This window comes from Anas platyrhynchos, chromosome 4 (genome assembly GCF_047663525.1).
Source record: "Anas platyrhynchos isolate ZD024472 breed Pekin duck chromosome 4, IASCAAS_PekinDuck_T2T, whole genome shotgun sequence".
Lineage (NCBI taxonomy): Eukaryota > Metazoa > Chordata > Aves > Anseriformes > Anatidae > Anas > Anas platyrhynchos.
Genome location: NC_092590.1, coordinates 39,340,545 through 39,352,724, shown reverse-complemented (window position 1 = coordinate 39,352,724; position 12,180 = coordinate 39,340,545). Strand labels below are relative to the sequence as shown.

Below are 12,180 nucleotides of genomic sequence, written 5' to 3'. Positions count from 1 at the left end.
TCTTCCTTGTTCAGACATAGGAAAACATACCCTGTTTCACAGAAGTCTGATGTTGTACAGAAGATTGTTACAGGTCATAAAATAACACTATAAATATAATTCTTGCTTTTAGTTATGACTAAAGTGATTCTGTGCTACCTTTCAAGTAGAAGAGTGATGATATTCCATAAATAATATATTTTTGGGGTCCCCGAATGAATGACAGTGAAAAAAACCTCTAAGAAACCAGAGGCCTTAGAACAATCAAGGTGATCTGAAGTTTATGCAAGTTTTATCCTTTGCAACTCCATGTTAAAGAGAGTAGAAGATCTATCCAGCTATGGACATTCTATCCTTTTTCCCTGATCTTTCATGCTTCCGAGAATCTGAAGCCCTGTCTCTTTAAACTGCCTTTAAAAAATAAAACACAATTATTGATTTTAACTCAAATAGGAAATAGTTATGTTTATTTACATCCTCTAGGGAACTAGCCCAGCATGTTGTCTAAAACACTTAATTCTGCCTTCTTGAAAGACAACGTCAATCTAAATTAACTTTTTTTTTTTTTTGCTTGTTTGTTATTTCACTGCTTAATATTTTCCTATGAACAATACTTTTTTGAGTATGGATTATTTTTTTCTTCTTGATTCAACTGAATTGTTGCTACTAGCAAAGTATCTCTTCCAGCCAGTGAGAACCTCTGACGAGTTTAAACAGAGATGAGGGTCACAAGTTTATGCTCTGATTTTATTTTTAAGTCAACTGTTCTTCTGAAGCTGTCTTCTAAAAAAAAAAAAAAAAAAAAAAAAAAAATCTCAAATATGATAGTTATGGGAAGCAAGGAACATTTCTTGAAAAACACCAGTTTCTCTTCATTGCTCTTTTACACATAGATGCGATGCTGTCTGACAGCGTGTTGAACACAACACTGTTGACTAAGCAGTACTTCTATCATATTTTATAGAAAAGTCATTTAATGTTGAAAGTTTAAGTTGCCTTGTGGAAAAACAGTAGTGTCATGAGAGTTGAAGGGGTTCTTCAGAAACAAAGGTTAAAAGGGAAGCGTGTTATGCTCCAGAATAACATTAATTTTTACCATCTTAGTGCAGATCTTGAAATTCTTACACTTTCTTCTTCATCCTCTCTTCTCGGAATTATTCCTTCCTGTGAGTTTCAGAATCCTGCTGTGTTTTATCTACTGAAATATCCCATTTTTCTCGAAATTCTGTGTCACAGTATTAGCTTTAAATAGATAAGTGCATTTTTCAGAGCTTAATTAATAATAGAATCAGGATAACAACCATATAGATCTCAGCAAGACAGATACTCTACCAGAACTGCCCTTCAGAAACCTGATCTAAAGCTTTACAAATCATCTTTTCCTTTACATTTCATAAAAGTAAAAACCATGATACCCTGAGGATATGAAAACTCCGACTGGAGTTTCACTCCCAGACGCTCTCAAGTTGAATGGCACAAGCCCTACTTCAAGCCGTTCTTTAAAGGAACTCAACTTTTATCTACACCAGACAGATCCTTTCCTAGCATAACTACCGCGTATGTATTATAAATGCTAACCAGTGTAGTTATTGTTTTAATTTAACATGAAATTCACAAACCTCCTGTGTGAAGCCATTCAAAAAAAAAATTGATCAACTGTTTTTTGTTTTTTTTTTTACTCACTAAAAGGAACAAATGCTATATCTCTTAATAAGAATCCCTTTGTTTTTTTTTTTTTTGTTGTTGTTTTATTATTATTATTATTATTTTAGTTTATTTATTTAATGTACTCTTCCAAGAGCAATAATGGCTTTTCTATCCTGAGCTGCAACTATTCCATGCAGCAAACGAGGAACATAGGCTGGGTAGGTGTTTTATCCTTGCCATGCTCAGCTGCTAGGTGCTGTCTCAGTACAGTGACCCACACAGCCAGTTAATATCAGTCACTCTGTCTCCAAAATACTCATTTGGGAACACAAAGGGAGGTATTGCAAATTTACTTCCTCCCTCCTATTTGTTTTTCCTGCTCAGCATTATTTCATTGTTCTTTGTCTGTTCCCCATCGTGCTTGATCTAACAAAATATAATCGGTGCCTTACACCAACTTACTAAACCAATCTGTTTTCTACTGCTTCATGGACTGGTCCCCAGGTGTGATGAAGATTTTAGAAAGGGACGCACATTCCTGAAGAGCACAGGAAGCAAGGATGGCCCATATTCTATGCAGGAAGAAGACCTGGACACACCTCTGCCAGTTCTCTTTGAAAGAAAGCATTTCCTTTTAGCCTTTGAAATTTCAGAAGGCAAGGAGCAACATATCTAAAAGTTTCCTGTAAGATCTCTCTATTGTCCCCAAGTGGCAGTTTTTGTTTTGTTTTTCAACATTTTAAAGTTTTGGGAATTGTTTTGCCAGCAGTGGAAAGCTAAGTCTGAACCTGCCTCAAAGACAATTTCGTTACATTTGAAGAAATTTCTTCTCAGATACAAAACCTGGGAAACAATGGCTTAAACTGCCAGGTAAATGCAGAATCAGGTAAAAGGCATAATCCCAGTTGAGTGTTAATTACAGAGCTATGAGCAGTAATTCACACATGCTGAGCACCCTCCAGGAAGTACTGTGGTTTTGCTTTCCTACCTAGATGGCACAGGGATCTAATAATAACAATAAAAAATTTACAAACTGTCACATATCAGAAGCCACAATCATATAGAAGGGTTATTGGCACCGTAACATTTTCGCATAACAAAAAAATCAAAATGAATGACCTGCTAATTAATTTATATTACAGCTGGCTGTGTTAGCCTTCCAGGAAAGAACAAGGGGTTTTGCTGTTGTTGTTGTTTCCCCACTTTCTTTGTTTACAATTTAAGAAGATGTTAATGGAGCTGCTACATGCAATCTCACAACTCCTGTCCCATTATTCAAAACTGGTGACAGTCAATTCTAAGAAAAACTTCAACATGTGGCTAAAAGCCCACTACCACTCTCCTGCCATTTGTGGGAAGCCTGTTCCCTTTCGGGTGGTCTCGACTTCTAACATCCTACCTTTCCATTTACAATTCTAACTGGAGCAGTCATTGTTACCTTTCTGGACAAGAGGTCCGTGGAGCAAGTAAAACATTCTGTGGTGACCTACATAGAAAACATGCAGAGCCAGCACAAGGACAGTCCCAGTGCTCTGAGATGCCTGTGTCAGTTCTTGTAAAAGAATTCTTGGTGGCACCACTTCACATGGAGTTAGTGTTTTGCAGACGCAAAGGTGCATGTACCATGCAGACCCTGGAACAATCTTGGTGGAGAATTATTATTCAGCTTTGCTTACTTTAACTGAAAATCCTTGCCTGCTGACCTGCTCGCGCCTACACAGGAAAAAGAATATAGGGTAAGACCTCATTCAGCCAGCCCTTTTCAAAATCAGACGTGCTTATGATCATGGGGAAGTGCAGGCCTCCATTGACAGTTACAAAAAACTAAAATGATTTTTCAGTGAACCTTTTCTTTTCACTTTTTGACAGGGACTAAACTTGAAAGGAATGCTAGTGTAGGCTATTCTTTTCTGAGGAAGTTATTTGTGTGACACTCCTTTTCCAGTTGTCAGCTTCTCATGTGTCAGGCCGTGCCATATATAGAGGAAGCATGGGCTGTACGTTTGTGGGGGATACAGGCAGCCCTCTTCACTTTGGTGGTTAGCAAGAATGTGTATCTTTCTTCAGACTCTTCATCAAACTAGGCGTAAATCAGAAAATATTTTGCTGTACCCTCAACAAGGTGTTTTTATTGAAATACTCCTTTTTCTCTGTACTCCCAGTTTTCATATGAAAATGTTACACGAAACTGAAAAAATAAAACCCTGAAAGCATAAAGCAAGCCCTGAAACACATTACAAACCAAAAGGAGAAAGTTTTCTTCAGTATACCTTTACTGATTGTTGAATTTATATATTAGTTTGCTTCAGTCGATTCCTATTTAACTCTGAGAAGCAAACAGCAGAATTTTTTGTGCATTGGTCAGTCACACCTACTCTTGGAAATACTTGGTGAAATCATGCAGGGAAAAGAGGCCATCCACAAAGTAAAAATGTTTTACTTATTACCGTAGGTAAATGAAAATAGAATTCTACGCCATCTACTCAGAATTCTTTCTAAAATCACAGGGGTGTCAGAGAAAGACACTGATTTAGGTGTACAGAGGTTGTAACAAAATGGAGCCCAAGGCTACCAAGCAGAAGAAAGATAAAAAACACTGTTTTCTGGGACTCAATTTTGAGTCTTTATTAATCAGTAAGGCAAAATACAATACTTTTCATATATTTTTCACGAAGAATTGTAATTAACAAAAGTTTTTGTATTGCTGGGATCACATTAATATATTTTTTTTCTATTACATTAGTAGCTTTTGTAGCCCCTGTGTTATACTTTTGTTTTTCCTGAGAATATATGGTATGTTTGGTATGACATTTCATTGGCAAGATGAAGTTAGAAGATAAAGATATAAAGCATAAATGAAGATAAAGTATAAATGAATGGACAATAATGCATTTTGCCAATGAACTAAGTTTAAATGACATATCAGTCTTCCTAGGATCCAGAGGAGATTTGATATAAAGAGTTAGGTGATGCTTTTCTGGAACACATTTACTGATATTTCTCACCCATACTCTTGTCTGAAAAGAAAAAAAAAAAATCCAAACAGTGAAAATTAGATGTTGTGTATTGGCTTAGCATGTTTTGTGAAAACAGATATTTTTGCTATGAGATTATAAAGTTATCCGTCTAGTAAGCCATAATAATCAAATGGATTAATTTCATGCAGGAAGATAAATGGTAGCTTTCCCAGAGCGATTAATGTAATAGATTTTTTTAAATAGTCATTAAAATAACCCTAACTGCCATCACAGAATTTGCTGGGGGAAAAAAAAAAAAAAAAAAAAAGACAGACAGATGAGCAAAATTAATGTGTTTTAAATAAAATAGTACCAGGAGTAAGTTTATAAACTGGGTTTAAACGCTAGTGAAACACTCTCAGACAGTGGTTAGGACGAACAAATTTTACATGAGGTTGCTTCTTTCTACTTGGGTTTTGCATGTGAAGATCGTAGCTCCTCAACAGATTACTTTTCATTTTTTGATCAAAAGCAGCACCTTGTATGAATATTACAGTTCTTTTGTCCCCTCACTTGCAGACATGGTACTAAACAAGGTTTTTAGCTACCATTAGGGAATTTGCCTTGAGAAATACAAATCTCTCTAGAATATAGCACATTTTTCTCTTAAGTGCTACAACATTTAGGACACGGTAGAGAAATATCCATTTTAAAAGCTAAATACTGATGAATCCAGGCGTCCTTTCTCATTGGGAAAATAAATTTTTATCAGGCATTGCTAATTACGTGAGAAAGTTCCACTGTATAACCAATGGTGCAGAGTCAGTACAAACTGCATGGGAGAGCTCTCACTTCAAATCAAATAAAGCCTGAGGACAATGCCAGATAATCAGACCTAATCCCTTCACATGTCAGTGAATCACATACTACAGAAATGGCCCGTAACAGGTCTAAAGCTTCCAGTTAAAGCAAGAATGTTTGTCCTTAAAAAGGAGAACTTGTCATGGTGTTGGCGAAGAACAGCAAAGATAATACCTGAAAGCCTTGCAAGATTAGGAATTTGTCTGAGATACACCAAGATAGCCCAGAAACTATACTGTAAGAAAAATAAATAAATAAATAAAAAGAAACAAATGAGTAAGCTCCATGGATCATGGCTCTAAAGATTTTTTACAGATATGTATGTCCTACTGCAACGTGTGCCACGGTGAAGTTCTCACTGGGGAACACACTTTCTGCCTCTGCATTAACCCAGTTGCCCAAACCCTGTGGAGACTCAATATCTCTGACACTACGATCTTCCTGTCATTTCACTAAAATCAGCCAACAATTTATGAGCTTATTGGATGCCAAAACTGGATATGACTACATAAACCTTGTTTTCTTAGGCAAATGGATTAAAACATTTGTAATGGTGCCTGGCAGTCTGACAGGAAGGAAGGAAGGAAGGAAGAACAAACAAACAAAAACCCAACAACTTAGCTCAGGCATTCAAGATCACTGTGAACATATAAGTAAGGCATACAGGCAGGGCATTTGAGAGGCATCACTGTACCATCTTTCCTAGTTTGATTGCCTACTCACAGTATGCTATCTACAACTCTGACTCATCTGGGATGTTTCAAATAGAGGAAAAAGAAAAAAAGAAAAGACCAGAAAACAAATTAAAGCATGAGAGGAAGGATTGCTTCAGGCACCTTACAAGTCCTGACACATGACAATTAATTGTAGTCATTATTTCAGTATGGAGACAGAAGGGTTTCATCCATGGTCAGGACCTGTGAAGAAAGGGAATGAAGCAGCACGACTACTCAGGTCTTCCATACATACCAATGCAAGGAGAACCATCTTACCAGCTTCCCGATATGAGGAATAAAATTGTCTAAAAGATTCCAATAGCCAGCAAGATCACCACTTTTCTCCACAGCCCCAGGATACTGCTAAGCTCTCACTGAGATCTAGAAGCCAACCTTTCTTCTTTGCACTCTCAAATATATCTCCTATCTCCATATTTGAACACATCTATGTAGTTAAAGTTTATTCAGACTTGTTGAAAGGCTTATTGAGAAATAAACTGCACTGAATTCTGTAAGTTTCACATAGCTACTCATATCCATGTTATCCAGACAGCAGAACTGAACACCGTATATATAACTGGAGGTGTATGCTGTGCATACAGGCAATGCATTTCCCTTGCTTCTGCCTAGCAATTTCTGCTGTGTTTGTTCCATAACCGTAACTGATATTTTGCCAGAGGGCTGCATAGAAAGCAAACATGGAGGGGTCTACCTTCAATGATGTGTAAACAAACAAACGAACAAAAACCAAGAAGAAAACAAGTGTTCCCACGCAGCCTTTTACACAGTTTAACACTGCAGGTTTGTAAGCTGTTTCAAGTAACTCAACTCGTACAGACAAGGTCCTCTCAAGTCTATGACTTCAGAACAACACAAGCCAGGGAAGGCAAATAAACTAGAGTGTGATTCAAACATGTGAAGTATACCTGGCAGAAACAATCCATTTATCATCACCAGTTGCCCCACCAAGCCAACACATCTGATTTTAGGTTAGGGGATACTATCATCTTCACAGCACTTACCAGAGTCAAAGTCCCACTGCACTGGAGAATCTGGGCTGTATTGAGATATGTGCTATGCTGAAATCAGTCCATTTCTAGGGTGCATGCTTTCAAGAAGACGATGTATTGAACTGAAATGAATGAAAAGGATGTTAAGTGCTTTTGGGTAGGTATTTGGAGGCAAATGGGGAAAATGTGTTAAACATTTTGAATCTAGTCCTGCTACTGATATGCCATTCATTATGTTAGTATCAGGGACCTTCACAACCCCAAGACCATTCACCTTAAAACCTACTCTAAGAGTAGCAGAAAAGTCATGCCAATGGGAACGCTGGCACAGGAAAAGTGACCTGATTTATATGCCCTTCCAGACAGGAGCATGCACCTTGTAGCATAACACCTGAGGAGGGGCCAGGCTTGGTGGACGTAGTAACAGAGGCAGGAAAACAGGAAAATCAAGGCAATCTGTACAGCAGCACTGCAGGTGGGTAAGTCAAGGAGCTGTGTATGGAGTGTAATGCTGTTCTACAGTTTTCTTCTGCCTTTTGAGACAAGACATAGGAAACAATTGTTCCTTTTAGCTCAGTTAGAGCAACACTGAATGGTTTGTCTGAGCTGTAGAGCAGCCCTTTTGTCAAAACCACTTCTCACTAATGACTTGCCTTCCAAAAATACATCATTCATTCCATTCTTTGTCAGATGTAATTGATGCAAATTCAGTTTTATACCAAAGTATTGGTTATATATACTTTGTGACATCTCAGTTTGACAGCGTACAATTAAGTGACAAATGCTGTGGTGTAAAAAGGAATAGCTATGACAAGCATTCATAACTTTTGTATAAACCTGGCATTTTAGAAGACATGAAAGTCTTCTTCTTTCACCTTCCTCCTGGCAAACAGAAGTCTGAGCCAGGTAAGCAGCCAGAGTCACTGCCTTGATTTGTCATGCAAAGGGGAATGGACTCAAGGGCACAGGAAGCCTTGGTGCGCACAGCTAAATCCTGCTAGGAAGGTTGTCACTTGGGAAGCATTCTGTGATGATCTCCAAGCTTTTTATTTTATTTAATTACTATTATTTTTTGCTTCAGTACAGTGTATGCATTCCTGCTTGGCTATGGCTTACAGTACTGCTCATGGCATCCTGGGCATGTTTCTTTCAGAGTGCCCTGCCTTCCCTTCAGCTCAGTGATTATCCTGGGGCTGGCCTGCCCTTATTTTTTCCTAAGCCTGTTCCTAATCCCTCTGTAGCTATTCCTGTCCCATGATTTCAGACCTTAATCTTTTTCTAACACCCACATTTGATTTTAAATTGTTCCACTTGGCACTTGCCATCTTTTGAAGAGCTCTCACCTGCAGTGCCTACAGCCTTCTCATGTCTATTTTATTTTATGCATCACATTCCAATCCAGAAAGTAATACTATTACTGCACTGTCTGGATAAAGTTTCACTTTGATATCAATGTGGTGTTTTATTAGACTGTAATTTTGTCAATTTGTCTGCAGCACTTAACAGCTAAAGTATATCTCTTTTAAATCTGCATTGGTTTAAGAATCAGAGCTTATCAGCCCCCCTGAGTGCAACCATGGATCTCACTAATTCTGTTACTTTTCGGCTGAGGCATTTCAATATTCTCCTTTTCTTTATTCTAGATGCGACCACTTATAGTAAGCAGAGCAAACCAAATACATGGATTTAATGTCTAAGTTGAAACATATCTTCTAATTATCACAATCAATTAAACGTGTCTTCCAGTTATACTCAGGGATTTTTCTGCTTTGAGTGCTGGAATAGAAAGCTAGAAAGAGAGAGGAGTAGGAAGCAGAGTTGTTAGCTGGTGGAGGGATTTTGTGCAGTGAGAGGGGGAGAACGTGGTACAACACGGAATTGCATTTTTGTTTTGTTTTAGAAAGTGAGAAGGTACACCTTTCCAATAACATGATAATAATATTCATTACTTTTTTTCACAGTATTAATACTGAGCTGTAAAGATGGATCAGTCAGATTGTAGGTAGATAGTACGATTTGCATCAGTAGAAATGCTTTCACAGTTAGTATAAGCATTGTCCTTATTGTCCTAGCCATTCATTATTTTTTTTGTTCTCTATTTTTTTTTAAACTCCTGAATACTTTATGTCCCTGTTCCATTTTTTTTTTTTTTCCCCCCAAAGGTGTTGTATTCACTATACTCTAGTAGTGAGGTTCCATTCCTACATTAAAGGATTCATAATGGAGAAAATGATAATTAAAGATCAAATGGAAATAATGTGGGTTTCTGATTTCCTCTCAAGAAGCAGTAGGTTTTGAGGAGCAAGATTAAAAATAAATACCTGGGCAGGTACATACAATCCAATGCTTTGCTACTGTTTATCTACCTGGATTTTAACAATTCAGCTGTTATGTTCTTCTCTGGTTTTAACTTCTTCCTTGCTCTTTCTATTCTTTCTTCTGATAGGGAAGGAGCAGTGACAACTGTTCAGGCTGCTCTGTTCATCTACCTCCATGGGAGTAATTCCCCTTCACCTCACAGAAAGCTCCCACTTTTTGTCAAAATAGCAGCTCCTTCAGTATTCTTAGGAAGTCTCTCTCATCTGCTTGCATCACTGAACAACAAGTGTCTGCATACAGTCTAACTTTTTGTACAACGGTTTAAAATCTTGATTTTTTGCTGTGTCCTCTAGTCTGTTGAGCAACAGCTTCCCAGCATCAGCTGTGGTGGACAGAATTTTTTCATTTCTTTGCAGCTTTGTACAATGTTTGCACTAATGTTTATGGCTTATTTTCACTTCCTCGGGAATGTTCTGTGCTCATAACTTATGTGCTTTCTTCCTGCTTATTTTATCCCTTCCAATTGTTTTCTCTGCTATATTTTGTGTTGGACTGTGCATATTTATAGCAATGCACATGTTGAGGGCAATGATTTGGGCTTTAGCAAGTGAGTTCTGAAAATAGCTGTGTGATGCTGGTAGTCAAGCAGACCTTACCCTACCCTCACTGGGTAGCGAGGCAGTGCTGATGTTGCACTAAGGCAGGAAGGTTTTGAGCCAGACCCTACAAAGAACAAATCGCAGAAGCAGAAAGAGAATTTGGAACCTCCTGGCTGCCAGCTCACTCTGACAAGCCACACTGCTTTCCAGCTATCCTGCATTACCCTAGGGAGACTGAATGGCATTGCTAAACCATGTACAGTTGAATCAACTATGGGCCAATTACCCTCAACTGCTGAATCTTCCAGTTCAGCACTCTCTATCAACATCAGTGTACAAGTTAGCAAGTTCCCAGGAGAGCAATAGAGAGATCTCTTAGCACGCTAGCCTCTAAAAAAGGAAGGGGTAGGGGGCATGGGGAGTTAGCACACTCTGAGTGCCCCATATACCCAGACAAGAAAAAAAAACTCAGTCTGAAAAGGAACCTAACAGAAAGAAATGTTCCTTAAAGTCATTTTGACCCTGGCAGATACAAACATAATACATGCTGTCAGTGCAGTCACTTCTAGCTGATAGCATCAAATACAGTTTATACTAGAGATTGTGATTCTATTTCACAGCCAGCTTTCTCTCTCAGTGATGCAAAATGGGCAACTAATTAAGCTGTCATTTTTCAAATCAGAAGATATTTACTAGGCAGTTGCTTCATTAAATAAAATACCACATGTGTCAAAAAATTAAAGAAAAGAAGAAATCTTAAAGATATGAAGTTACTTGCTGAAAACCTGTTTCCCAAAAAGGGGGAAAAGGTGAAAATCAGATTAAATCAACCAATATTTTGATTTGTAATGTTAATAAGTTGCATGTTCTCACACGGTTCTTGGAAAACCAATACATCATTTGTAAGCAAAGACTCAATAGGCAAAAGCAATACATACAACAGAAAATATAAAACAGATTCCTTTACTCCCTGGCTGCATATGTTCATGCTACAGACTGGAAAACCACAGATAATTTTTAATCTACTGTCTTGAGTAAATCCAGAAGTGGCTTGTTATATCCCTGTGTAGATTTCTGAAACCAAAACCTGTAGTCTACCATATGAAATACATTTGCAAATTGACAGATCAGCCTCTGAAAAAGATGATAATTTGAGAGCAGGTTACTTGGAAAATTGGGTAATGAAGCAGTAGGATCAGAAGAAAAAACAATGCATTAGAAGTGTCTTCCAACACAGAAAGCCTTCAAAACTTCCTACAAATAGAAATACTTTCTTCCCCGTATCCTCCCACACAGACTATGGCACAAGAGAGTAGAACAGCACAGTGAATGACCAACAACCTTGCATGCCCAAATTCTCCAGCCTGCATTGAGAAAGGCTGTCACCTCGCTTGGTGTTCAGCTGATCTGATAAATGAGGCCTGAAAATAATCTGTTAGTGTCACCTCTAGAACCTGTGAAGTCCTTAATTCAATATCCAGTTTCAACCGTTAAGCAACTAAGGTAAGTGTGCCGGTGACACAGGCAGATCCTCAGAAGGGAGGTTCTAGACTGTCTCCTGGGGAAAGTAAAGGATTGGCATTCCAAAGCTCAGAAAGCACGAATCTTGAACCTCAGACTGCTGAAAAATGCACTTACTTACTAGCATCTTTGAAGATGTTTCGATATGAACAGTCGGTCAGGGATTTCCTGTTTACCATATAACCCACAGAAGTATGTCCTATTCCAACGAGAAACTAGCATAACAATTTGCTCAAGATTTGTTGTGCAGAAAGTCTACTACAAGCACAAACATTATTGCTCTCTCCAGCATCATCTTTGCGGATACTTGGAAACAATGTCCTGACTAATCTGTTGCGAATTCTATACGAAACTTAATAGTGACAGGAACCTGAAAGACTCCTGCTCATTTTGAGGATGGCATTTGGAGCAAACCCCATGTTAAGGCATAACTGGGAGGAAAAGGCAAACTATTTACCTCAAGAACATTACATCCTTTCTTATCTCTCATGATAAATCACAGAAAGAGTTATCCGACTCCTACTTTGAGACCTCTGTACCCAGGAGTACTTACAAATATGTCAAAAGGTAA

General features: G+C 38.1%; 1 protein-coding gene across 1 annotated transcript in view; it reads right to left on the bottom strand.

The window, feature by feature from the left end:
• INPP4B (inositol polyphosphate-4-phosphatase type II B) overlaps positions 1 to 12,180 on the bottom strand; it is a 359,615-nt gene that overhangs the window by 22,767 nt on the left and 324,668 nt on the right. The window contains exon 29 of the transcript XR_011808668.1: positions 7,183 to 7,292. The gene's annotated coding sequence lies outside the window, so the exon portion shown is untranslated. The remainder of the gene's footprint in view (positions 1 to 7,182; positions 7,293 to 12,180) is intronic.